Source organism: Amborella trichopoda, chromosome 1, assembly GCF_054954075.1.
Source record: "Amborella trichopoda isolate Santa Cruz 75 chromosome 1, AtrichopodaSantaCruz75HAP2 v2.0, whole genome shotgun sequence".
In the NCBI taxonomy this organism is placed as follows: domain Eukaryota; kingdom Viridiplantae; phylum Streptophyta; class Magnoliopsida; order Amborellales; family Amborellaceae; genus Amborella; species Amborella trichopoda.
This window is the reverse complement of record NC_142336.1, coordinates 37501054-37513685: the sequence shown is the minus strand read 5'-3', so window position 1 is coordinate 37513685 and position 12632 is coordinate 37501054. Positions and strand designations below refer to the sequence as shown.

Genomic DNA, 12632 nt, shown 5'->3' with positions numbered 1-12632 from the left:
AAAAAATTTTATATGAGGATGCAACCTTATAATGTAGAACTATAGATGCCCCAAAAAAATCCATCGGAAAAGGTAGTATTTGATTGATCGTCTCGACATCAAGATGTATGAATATGAAAAATAAAAAGATTTTAAATCTTAGAAATAGTGCATTTTACAATATATTTATCTATACTGACCATTTTGAAGATTTTCATGTGTCTATAGATATACATAATTTTAAAATTTAAAATTTTATAATTAGATATAAAAATAGATTTTGAGATAATCCTAAAAACATTTTACATCAAAATTATATACCATCCTACAGATGCTTTCGTATGCTAACTGCACCCTCTTTTTTTTTCCATGTTCATACATGTCGATGTCATGATGGTCAATTAAAGGGTTTTTCAACATTAAAACAATATTTTCTTTTTGAAGTGCATCTTTAGTTCTAAACCTTATATAATTTTTTTCATATATATATATATATATATATATATATATATATATATATCTTGTAGTTGTAAGGTAAAGGCTATGGTGCATCTTGCTCTGGACCGGGCAACAAAAGTATCTCAACTCAAATTTGTCTTAAAAACATAGCATACCAATTTGGTAAGCATGTATAGGCTTTTAGAAGGGAAAATTATAAATAACCCCACAACTGCGCATACCCCACTCCAATACTCCACACACCCTAAGAACTTTTACCCCCATATATTTAATATAGTTTCTCTCTCTTGAAATTTGAAAGATGGAATTTTAGAGATAGAAATTATCCAAAAAAAAAAAATAGAGAGAGAAACTATCTCAAATTCAAATAGAAACCGTCAAATTTTAAGTTTTAGAGAAAGAAGTTATCTCGAATTTCAAGTTATTTATTATTCCTTTAAATAATAGTTTCTCCCTCTAAAATTCTGAGATCATTTATCTCACTAAAACTTGAAATTCAACATAGTTTCTTTATCTAATAAATTAAGATTTGAGGTAGTTCATCTCTCTAAATTTTTGAGATAGTTTCTCTCTCTAAAATTTTAAATTTCAATTGTTAAGAGTGAGAAACTATATTAAATACATAGGGGGCATTTCCGTATTGAAAAAGCTACTTTCTTAATCAGGGGATTGGATGAAAAAATAAAGCTACGACTGTTACTAATATGGTTTAAGAAGTACTGGGGTGGGCCATGCTTAGAAAGTATGACAAGGGATATATATATAATTCTCCCCTTTTGAAACCTTTTTATGTTGGTTAGCACCGTAATTTAATGTGATTTGATGAGGAATTCTTAGCCAGAAACACTACATCCTTCACCCTAGTAAACCCCTTCTTAGGATATAACTAGAGTGATTGCAACCCTTCTCCTTGTTGGGATGTGATGCAAAGATCACACCTTATGGCCCTATGGGATATGCATTTTTGTCACTAAAAATGGACCTTTTTTAGTGGATGCTTTTAAAAGGGTTTTGATAGAGAGAAACGTTTGGGTGAATGAGGGAGAAAGAGAACTTATAGAGAGAGAAGCTTGAGGTTGGAAATTAGAGGTTTGCAACAAAACCATAGCACCACCATTTGGGGTACATCTTGGGCCGTTTTTTCGGTAATTTTTCGTGGCATCGGTGAGTTAAAGAAATGAGTCCATGATGGGCGGTTTTGTGGTAGGAAGTTCTTTTGTTTGAGCTTTCATTGAGATTGCATGAGGTAACTCTACATAACTCCAATCTTGTAAATTTTTCTCCTGATAGTGAATACATCTTTGTCGTTTTGCCCATGCAGAGCCCATCTTGGGTCAACCACGTATATGTATGGGTCCCTCTCTTCTTTCATTTATGGTGTGCTTTGATGATTTTTTATATTGTTTGTGTTATTACTTTTTATATTTTTCCTAATTATATTGTACTTGTTATTGTATATTGGGCATATTATTTGACTGTTGAAATTATTGTGGTGTAGTGCTCACCACATCTAGTGGGATTTGAGATATCTCAATTTGCGCACAAGGAGTGATCGGGTTATCTCGATTTTACAACAAGTGATATCAGAGCTCGAGGAATTAGTGTAGTATTTTTTGAGAAAATGACATCTCACAAGTTTGAGGTGGAGAAGTTTAATGGGAAATATAATTTTAAAACTTGAAAATTAAAGATGCAAGATTTATTGGTATATCAATGGCAATACAAAGCATTACTTGGAAAAGATAAGAAACTAATAAATATGATTGATGATGATTGGGACAAACTCGATATGAAGGCACGAGCCACTATTCGCTTGTGTTTAGCAAATAAAGTTTTGTTTAATATTGTTGGGGAAAAGACGACAAAAGATTTGTAGGAAAAATTGAAAAGTTTGTACATAATCTCTCACAAACCGAAATTTTTTAAAAAGAAAATTGTATTCCTTAATAATGAAAGATGGTACAAATGTGTTGGAACACTTGAATGAGTTTAATAACATCATTTGTCAACTTGAGAGTATTAGTGTGAGATGGACGTTGAAGATAAGGCGGTCACCTTACTTTGTTTATTGTCGGAATCATATGATAACCTTGTTACTACATTGAGTTGTAGTAAAGAGGATTCTCATGATTTGGGCTCGTTGTGTAGTGCCCTACGTGGCGATGAACTTCGAAAGAAGGCATATTTGGAAAGTTCGGTAGAATCAAAGACAGAAGCTCTTGTGGAAAGATGTCAATCGAATGAACGAGGTGATTCATCGAGAAATCATTCAAGATGTAATTCAAGATTTCGATCAAAATCTAGATGCCCTAATAATAAAAATGAGTATTGGTATTGTGGGAAACACGACCATATAAGTAAGAATTGTGTCAAAACAAATAGAGTGAATTCATCCAAAGCTCCTAATGCGATATATGAAAAGCCAAGTGAATCCAAGAATGAAGCAAATCAAGTTAAAGAGTCTACATCAGGGTTCATTGAAGATGAAGTATTGATGGTGACATATAATTCAATATTATATCAAAATTGGATACTTGATAGTGGAGCCACCCATCACAGTGCCTTCATAGATCATGGTTTGACTCATATGAGTCATGTAAAGAGGATTAGTATCCATGGGTAATAAAACCACTAGCAAGGTGGCTGGAATGAGTTCGGTTTGCCTAAAGATATTTGATGGGACTATTCGGGCCATTAAGGATGTTAGGCATGTGTCGGAACTAAAAAGAGCCCGATTTACCTCTCTTCTTTAGATTTGGAAGGTTATAAGTTTACCGGTCAAGGTGGAGTAATCAAAGTATCAAAAAGGATTTTAATTGTGATGAAAGAAGTTCTAATTGGGAGCTTGTACAAGTTTTTGGAAAGCACAATAATAAATGATGAAGTGAATTACGTGGTCGAAGGTGATGAAGTTTCATCTCGCTTATGGCATAGAAGATTGTGGCGTATGAGTGATAAGGGTATGGAGGTTTTGATGAAGATGAATTTTATTCCTACACTTAAAATTGATGGATCCGAATTTTGTGAGCATTGTGTCTATGAGAAACAACATAGAAAATCTTTCAAGGCCGGGAAGCATAGTAGCAAGTGCAAACTTGATTACATTCACTCGGATATATGGGGCCCTTCACCAACTACATATTATGACGGTGCATTAGATTTTGTTTCATTTGTTGATGACTTCTCAAGAAAAGTATGGATTAAAACTCCCAAGTCCAAAAGTGATGTGTTTTGTACATTCAAGAATTTTAAAACTGAAGTTGAAAAATCTACGGGGCATCACATCAAAGTACTTTGAACCAATAATGATGGAGAGTTTGTATTAAAGGAGTTCAAAAATTTTTGTAAGGTCGAGGGAATTACTAAGCATTATACAAATGCCTACAATCTTCAACAAAATAATATGGCTGAGAGGATGAATCTCACTTTGATGGAGCGTGCGAGGTGCATGTTAAGCAATGCTGTTAAGAACAAGAATTGTAGGCGGAAGCCATATCAATAGTTTGTTATCTTATCAACCGATCACCTTCGATAGCATTGGGAAGCAAAACATCTAATGAGGTATGGTATGGAACTCCAAGTAACTAATCCGATTTAAAATATTTTTGTTGTGATGCCTATGCACTTATTCCAAGTTGCCAAAAGAACAAATTGGATCCAAGGTAAAAAAAAGTGCATCTTTATGGGTTATAGCAAGGGTATGAAAGGATACCAGTTATGAGATCCAAGTACCCGAAAAATAAACACTAGCCGCGATGTGCATTTTGATGAATCCAAGGTATTAAAAAAAATGATGATGATGAAGGATAATGATCAAGAAGTGCAATAAGAGAGCCAAGAATTTGAAAGTAACCCTGAAATACTTCCACCAGGTGCAACTATGCCTTATGAGAATATTCCCATTGATCATAGTGAAGAGCATGAAGGACTAAGAAGTCAAGATGAAGAACCACATGGCCATCATGGTGAAGTTGTGCCTTTGACACAGCGGTGCTCTACTATAGAAACTCGTGCAACTAGGTGACACAACTATTATGTGGATCCAAATACTTTGCATGCTTGGATAGCCGAAAATGAAAGTCCAGCATCATTCTGTGAAGCCATTGATAGCAATGGTACCGAGCATTGGAAAAGAGGTATGAAATAAGAGATATTGGTCTTTTAAAGAAACGAGACTTGAGATTTATTGGAGCTACCAAAAGGTAAAAAGGTCGTTGGTTGTAAATGGGTATCCAAGATAAAAAAAGGGCTCGATGGAAAGCTTGAAAGATATATGGCAAGATTAGTGGCAAAAGGTTTTTCGCAAAAACAATGCACTGGCTTTAATGAGACTTTTGCACCAATTGTCAAGTTTGTATCAATTCATTTGGTGCTTGGGGTTAGTTGCTATGTATGATTTAGAGCTTGAGTAAATGGATGTGAAGACAACTTTTTTGCATAGAGAACTTAGCGATGAAGTGTACATGCAACAATCGGAAGGCTTCATAAAGAAGGGCAAATGACTTATGTGCAAATTGAAATAGTCATTGTATGGGCTCAAGAAAACATCAAGATAATCATATAGAACATTTGATATGGTCATGATAAGCCTTGGGTACACAAGAAGTAAATATGACCATTGCATTTATTTAAAGTTATTTGATGATAGTACATACTTGATTTTATACTTATATGTAGATGACATGCTTTTGATGTGTAAAGATAAGGCAAAAATTGATGAGCTCAAGACTTCTTTGAGCAAAAGATTTGAGATGAAGGATCTCGGGCTGGCAAGGCAAATCCTTGAGATTGAAATTAAAAGGGATAGACAAAATGGAATTTTGTCATTATCTCAAAAGAGTTATATAGAAATGGGGCTTAAAAAATTTGGCATGAAAGATGCAAAGCCGATGAAGACACCCTTAATGCTTCACTTCAAATTGTCTTCAATGCAATGTCCGAAGACGAAAGAAGAAATAAGAAGCATGTCTAAGGTTCCTTATGCAAATGAAACTGAAAGTTTAATGTTTGCCATGGTATGTACAAGACTGAATATCGCACATGCGGTTGGTGTTCTAAGTCGATTTATGGTAAACCCCGGAAAGGTTCATTGAGAAGCAACAAAATGAGTGCTTTTGTAATTAAGAGGTACAACTAATTATGCAATCACATTTGGCAAGGGCTCAATTCCAATATAAGGTTTTGTGGATGTAAAGTTTGTCGGTGATTTTGATAGAGGTAGGTCAAGTACTGCATTTGTTTTTTGATTTGCAAATAGACTGGTAAGTTGGATATCAAGGCTCCTAGACACGGTAGCATTGTTAACTACCAAAGCCGAGTACATGGCGGCAACAGAGGCATCAAAAGAAGTCGTATGGCTTCAAGGATTGATGGGTAAGATGGGCATTGTATGCAAGCCCATGGAACTATTTTGTGATGATATGAGTGCTATCTATTTGGCTAAAAACCCGGTTCATCACAATAGGTCAAGGCACATATTGGTTCAATATCACTATGTCCAGCAAGTTGTTAGATATAGAAGAGTTCGATTGGTCAAGATCAAGACTGAAGACAACCTTGCAGATATACTTATGAAGCTCATCCAAATAGAGAAGTTAGAATGAAGTCTAACATCTCTAGGTCTCAAGAAAGGAAAGAAGTGATGGTTTGGCAAGGCAAGGATGTGATTTTGCATCAAGGTGGAGATTGTTGAGATGTGATGCAAAGATCACATATTATGGCCCTATGGTATTCTCCCTCTTATTAAAGGGCATTTTTGTCACTAAAAATAGAACTTTTTTAGTTGAGGCTCTTAAAAGGGTTTTGAAAGAGAGAGAAACGTGTGGGTGACTGATGGAGAAAGAGAGCTTGTAGAGGGAGAAAGAGAGCTTGTAGAGGGAGAAGCTTAGGGTTGGAAATTAGGGGTTTTGCACCAAAAACTTAGCACCACCATTTAGGGCTCATATTAGGCCATTTTTTCAGCATTTCTTCACGGCATCAGTGAATCGAAGAAATGAGTCTATTGTAGGTTGTTTTGTGGTAGGAAATTCTGTGGTTTGAGCTTTCTTTGAGATTGTATGAGGTAACTTTACGTAACCCCAATCTTGTGAATTTTTCTTCTTGATAGTGAATACATATTTATCGTCTTGCTCGTAGAAGTAGCCCATCTTGAGTGAACCACGTATATGTGTGTGTCCCTCTCTACTTTCATTTGTGTTGTACTTTGATGATTTCTTATATTGCTTGTTTTATTGTTTTTTATATTTTTCCCAATTATAATGCACTAGTTATTGCATCTTGGGCATGTTATTTGAGTGTTGAAATCATTGTAATGTAGTGCTCACCACATTTAGTGGGATTTGAGATATCCCGATTTGCTCAAAAGCAGTGATTGGGTTAATCCTGATTTTACAATACTCTTGAATTCAAAAGCTTTGGCATGAATCCCAAAACTATCTTTTATTCTCCAAATCCTTCCTATTCCAAACTATTGTTAGGAACATTTCTACCCTAAGATTACAACCTTAGTTTCAGAGTCCAAAAACTTTGACACGAGTTCATTGAGTTCGAAAACTTTAGCACAAATCCCTAATCCATCTTTTTTGCTCCCAATGTCATTTATTCTCTGCTGAATTTGGATGGTGAAATAGGGAAAAAATAAGAAACAAATGAGATGAAATAAGTTTCAGTTTCTTTGATCCCATATGTAAAAAAACAAAGTGCATCTAAGTTTCACTAGATAAATTTTTCTTTGGGATACTTGATGGTGGAGATTATAAACACTATTGGGCGATTACATATGCACAAGTATTACAAAATCTAGAGTACCAGAGTTTCTTCTTTTTACATAAAGAAAATTCTCACAAATGCCTTTTGAAAGAAAGAAACCTTTACGTGAAGTAAACGGGAGGAAATATGTCCCTATTTGTAGAGTGAAAACATGTATTTTCAACTACTCTGGTGACTGTGTAAGTACGCATTAGGTAAAGAGTTGCATTACTTGAAATCTTCACCAGGATAATTGATGTGCAACAGGACAACCAAAATCATATGATGTCCCTTCAGGTTCTGGAAGACCAACCATCACGCTCTGTATACTGGTCTTCACTAGTAGAGCACAAGTACTAGAGGGCACCAATCCATTGGAGTTGCGCGTATTCACAAATAGGGCACAAATCACAAGAGTGCATCAATCCATCGAAACCAATGAGGGATAAAGCAACGCAACAAGCCAATCCACCAATTTTTAAGTATCCTTCCACCCTCACACACACACAAGTGTGTGTGCACGTTTGCACGCTTTCTGTACTCCACATAGGCCTTATCCTGTTATTAGAATACAAGTGAATATGATAAACTCATATTTAAAGAAGGTTTCCTCATTCATTCTTCAATATGGAATGAATAACCCCCTATTTCTTTCTATACAAATAATACAAAAGGCAGTTTCCAAAAGACTATACAACAAAGGAGATATATTTTGAAATAGGAAAAAGTTTATACAAGGTTGCAACCTTAAAATATAAAATTACAAAAGCGGTTAAAAAATACATCGGAAAATGTTATTTAATGTTGAAAAACCCTCTAATTGATCATCTTAACATCAAGACCAATGAATATGAAAAAAAAAAAAAAAAAAGATTTTAACTTCCAAAAATAGTGCATCTTAACATATTATCTAGACCATTTATTTTCAAGATTTTCATATGTTTATAGATCTACTTGATTTTAACCATTTTTGGAGTTTACATTTTATAATTAGATGTGAAAATAGATTTGAAGATAATCCTAAGAATTTTTTACACCAAAATTATATATTATGATAAAATTTGAAGGTGTGCGTTAATTGGATTGTTTAAGGTTGCAACCTTATAGAAACCACACACTTTGAAATAACATACAATAAAGCAAAATTCAACAATTTTCTCTGCAATTACAAAATAATATATATTTACACATATGTCATTCACATACCATAAAAGTTTTGTTGATATACACTTAGTGCATGAACTACAAAGTGCATCAAGCTCTATGGTTGTATATAACTTTGAATCAAGGATCTTATCCAACATACCAGTAGCACAATGCACATACCCTCTGGTGTCTCTTTATACTACTTGCTTGTTATAGGCCTTCAGATTATATTCCAATTTTTCTGAGTGCTCTAGATAGGAATCCAATCTCACAGGTAGCAACCTCACTTGTACACTCAAATAGGTGACTCTATAAAGAGTGCCTTTGCACATAAAATACCTTAATGATACTTATAATTGGTATCATTAAGAGCTTAGTTCAGCCTCCTCTTATGCAAGTCATCACTACTCTTAGCCACCGTTTAGATTTTTCTAGAATGAGTGCTTATAAATTATTTAATCATGTCTAGTGATCCAACTATCCATGTGAATGGATTGTTTTTACCACATTGAATCTCAATCTCGAGGTAACAAAAAGCCTAGATTGACTTCCTATTGTTGACAGTTACTCCATGGATTCTAGCTGAGATCTAACTAATGCCTTCCCATGTATTTATGTGCCAAATCTGAAGAGACCTCAAATGAAATCTCATTAGATTTGTAAACAAAAGGGTTAAAGGTGAGATCGATAAAAATTATGGGGAATTGGTCAAATTGCAGAACTAAAATATGTTTACATCTAGACAGATTGCCCTCTTTTAGGAAAATCAAATAATCAAATAAAGGAAAAGGGAGGCTTGTTTTGGTGGGAACTTAAATTTGTAGGGTTTCCACACTTAAAACCCCTAGTTACAGGCTCAGATGAGGCCATTCTTCTAGTACACATTCTCTTTTTTGGCATGTTTTGGTGGGAACTTAAATTTGTGGGCTTTCACAACGGAAAATTGAAGGAAATATGTTAGGCTGTTCTTATATCTAAGATCTAGGGTTTCTTAATTCTTGTAAGGAAAATTTTAGGGTTTATGGATATAAAGAAAAATATAGGAATTATAGGATCTTAATTTTCCTATTAATATTTTTCATAGACTTCAAACTAGTTTAATACCAAATTCTACATGAGGACAGACCAAACAAACTAGTTTAATACCAAATTCTACATGAGGACAGACCACACATATAGGGGGTGGCATATAAGTGGCCATTGTGTGTCATACGGACTCAGGATGGCTGCCAACTCACTTCACATGGATAACATGGATGTGATGTGGGGCCTTAATGGGGTAACGTGCTTCTTAGTGTGTTTGGTGGGAGAATTATCTTAGATAAGTCTACTTATAAGTCTAGTTATGTTTTATGTGCTTTTGGCGTGTGTATATGTTTGTGTTCACATATGTGCAATTAAGTATCTAGACATTTTCCCTAATTCGTGGGTTGTAATTGTGTTTTAGATCTAACAACATTTTCTAATGAGTTGGTAGTTGATTGCACTCTTGTGTGAAGCGAACACGAAGCTAACACCAAGTGTGTGAAAGATAACATTAATGTTGTGAGATTCGCTTTAGAGTCTTTTTCGGGTTGGTGAGAAAAATGAAGTAATTCGGTGTTTCAGCCGAGATTTCAAATTTTTTTTTAAAAAAATAGTATAAATAAATTAGATATTTATTTATAAAATATATAAAATAATGGGAAAAAATAAAAACTAAAAAAAAATAAAAAAAATTTTAAAAAAATTTTAAAAAAATATTTTTATATAGTTATTTCTTTGTTGGACGAAGCAAACCCAAATTATATCCAAAGTAGACCTGAAACGGCCCCAATCTAGCCGAAGCAGCCCGACTTTGATCGAAGCAGCGACACCCAACTTCGCTTCTCTTCAGTTTTTGCCCAAAATCTGAAGGCTTCGGCCTCTTCGACTGAAGTGAAACGAATTTGATAACATTGGATGATAGAGCATATGTGGACAATGAAACCTACTGTACAAAAGCCTTTATTTCAAATTAAAATGCGTTTAAAAAGGCTAGAATGATAATAACGAAATGGGACACCCTAGATAGAGTGATCTTTCATCATTGACATCAAGCATGTGATTAAGAGATTGAATGGTGAGGAATTTGGGATTTAAAACTTACTGTTTTTAAAATCAATTGAAATTGAAATTTAATTGAATGGAAATTCAGAAATAAGGTAAGGTTTTTGAGGTGACAAAAGTGTTAAATCTCATCTCTACATATGATAGCTAAGCTATTGAAGGTGTTGATTGGCTCGGGTTGTTGGCCCTCTCTTACCTTTTGGATGATCAAAACAAGGGCTCGAGTTTAATCACGAAAGGTAACCACAAGGAACCACTATATAAGGAACTTTAATTCAAGAGAGCAACCATCCTTCTAGAGCAGTACACCCCCTCTTCCATTGCCTAAGAAATTTCTATTTTGAGAGAGAGAGAGAGAAGAGAGAGAGATAGAAAGCCTTAGAGGGAGACCATGCCTTGGCTCCATTGAGGCTAACTTGAAGGGGTCTTGGAGGGCATCGTTTTCTCACCACCTTGGCCCTCTTTCTTGCTATAAATCACTCTTATTTATTTCTTGTTGTAAATCACTCTCAAAAGAAAGTTAATTATCTTTATTTCCTTGATTTATATTGATCCTTTCGTACTACATCGATTAGCTTGCTGGCCTAGATTATTGCTTCTCATTTTGGCATAGTTTTGATCAAGATTTCCTTAGTTCCTTTTAGCTTAATTTCCTGAGATTTTCATAAGTGAGTGCATAATATCATTCTTAGAAAGCCATTTTTGTAAGCCCTCACTATGCCAAAATTGTACCTTGTACTTGGTTAATTGTTGTCATGCTTTAGTCCAGTTTTAGGCTCTATCGGGAGTGATCATAACAAGGGATGTACATCAATCCTTAGGTATCATGTAAGTAATTTGAGTAACGTGAATTGGTTTCCCATGCCTTTAGACTCTGTGCACATTTGGTTAATTGAGTTGTATTTGGAGGTCGAGCTGGGTTTTGGCATATACTTAATGTTTATGTGATTCAACTGTCTCGTTGTTTTATGAGTAATGTAATGGTAAGTCTTATCTACTAAGCATCATATCTATGTAAATTTTTCTTAATCTCTATTATCATTTGAGTGTGAGTTGTGTTAGGACTGAGTTGAAGTCATTTACATGTATTTTGGGTTGGATGTAATTATTATTTAGATGCTTATGTAAAGTTATATGTGGTTGTAATTTCATTTCAAATGTTGTACACTAGTCTAAGTCATGGCAAGTGATGTTGTTCTAGCCACAGTTAAAGCCTTGGCTAATCGGATGCCGGAGCACCCCAAAATTTGAGATCATGTTTGTCTCTAGAATCGTTGGTCCCAGTACCAACAAGCACCATGAGGTCATTGGGCTGCCCATGGGTGAGGGTTCATCCCAAATTATCTTTATACGACCAGTCCTTTTACACCCTACACTGGGCAATTTTAGTTTGGAAAAAGTTTATATAAGGTTGCAACCGTAAAATGTAGAATCAAAGGTGCACCTCAAAAATCTGTTAGAAAATATTGTTTGATATTGGAAAATCCTCTAATTGATCATCTTGACATTAAGATATATGAATATGTGAAAAAATACAAATTTCAAGTCCTAAAAATAGTGCATCTTGCAATACATTATCTTGACCATCCATTTTCAAAATTTTCATGTATTTATAGATCTACTTAATTTGAAACATTTTTTAGGTTTAAAAATTCACAATTAGATATGAAAATAGATTATAAGGCCATCCTAAGAATTTTTTACGCCAAAATTATATCTTATAATAAAATTTGAGGGCGCTAGGTTGCAACCTTATACAAACCACTGTCATTAAGTTTTATTTTTTTTAAAAAAAAATTAATTTTAAAACATGCCTAATAGATGCTTGAGCGTATCTAACACCTTTTAAAAGTTCAAACTTTAATGAATTTCATAGACCAAGCGAGGGATTGAAGGACCAAGAAACTAAGAGCGATCATTCCAAAGCAAGTCCAATAGGAGTTCACCGACCATTGTTAAGAAAATACGCATACTAACCCAAGTGTAAGGCGACCCAGTATAACTGAAACTACGGCTTCCAGAAGGAATGTCGAAACTATTTACTTGATCTTAGGACAACGTGCCACAATAAGTAGTGCTCATTTCCAAGAAGGGGACAAGATCACAAAAAAGGCCCAATTTACCGGCACAAATCCTTGAGGGTAAAATCTCAACGCCAAGTCATGCCAGAAGTGATAAAAAAAAAAAAAAAACAACTTTTGTTAGGCTGAACA

General features: G+C 34.5%; 1 long non-coding RNA gene across 1 annotated transcript; it reads right to left on the bottom strand.

The window, feature by feature from the left end:
• Positions 1–7124: 7124 nt before the first annotated feature.
• On the bottom strand, positions 7125–9457 carry LOC148783814 (uncharacterized). Its single transcript, XR_016053525.1, has 2 exons — positions 8392–9457; positions 7125–7743 (listed from the first exon to the last, which is right to left on the bottom strand). It is a non-coding gene; the product is annotated as an uncharacterized LOC148783814 (long non-coding RNA).
• Between the last annotated feature and the right edge of the window lie 3175 nt (positions 9458–12632).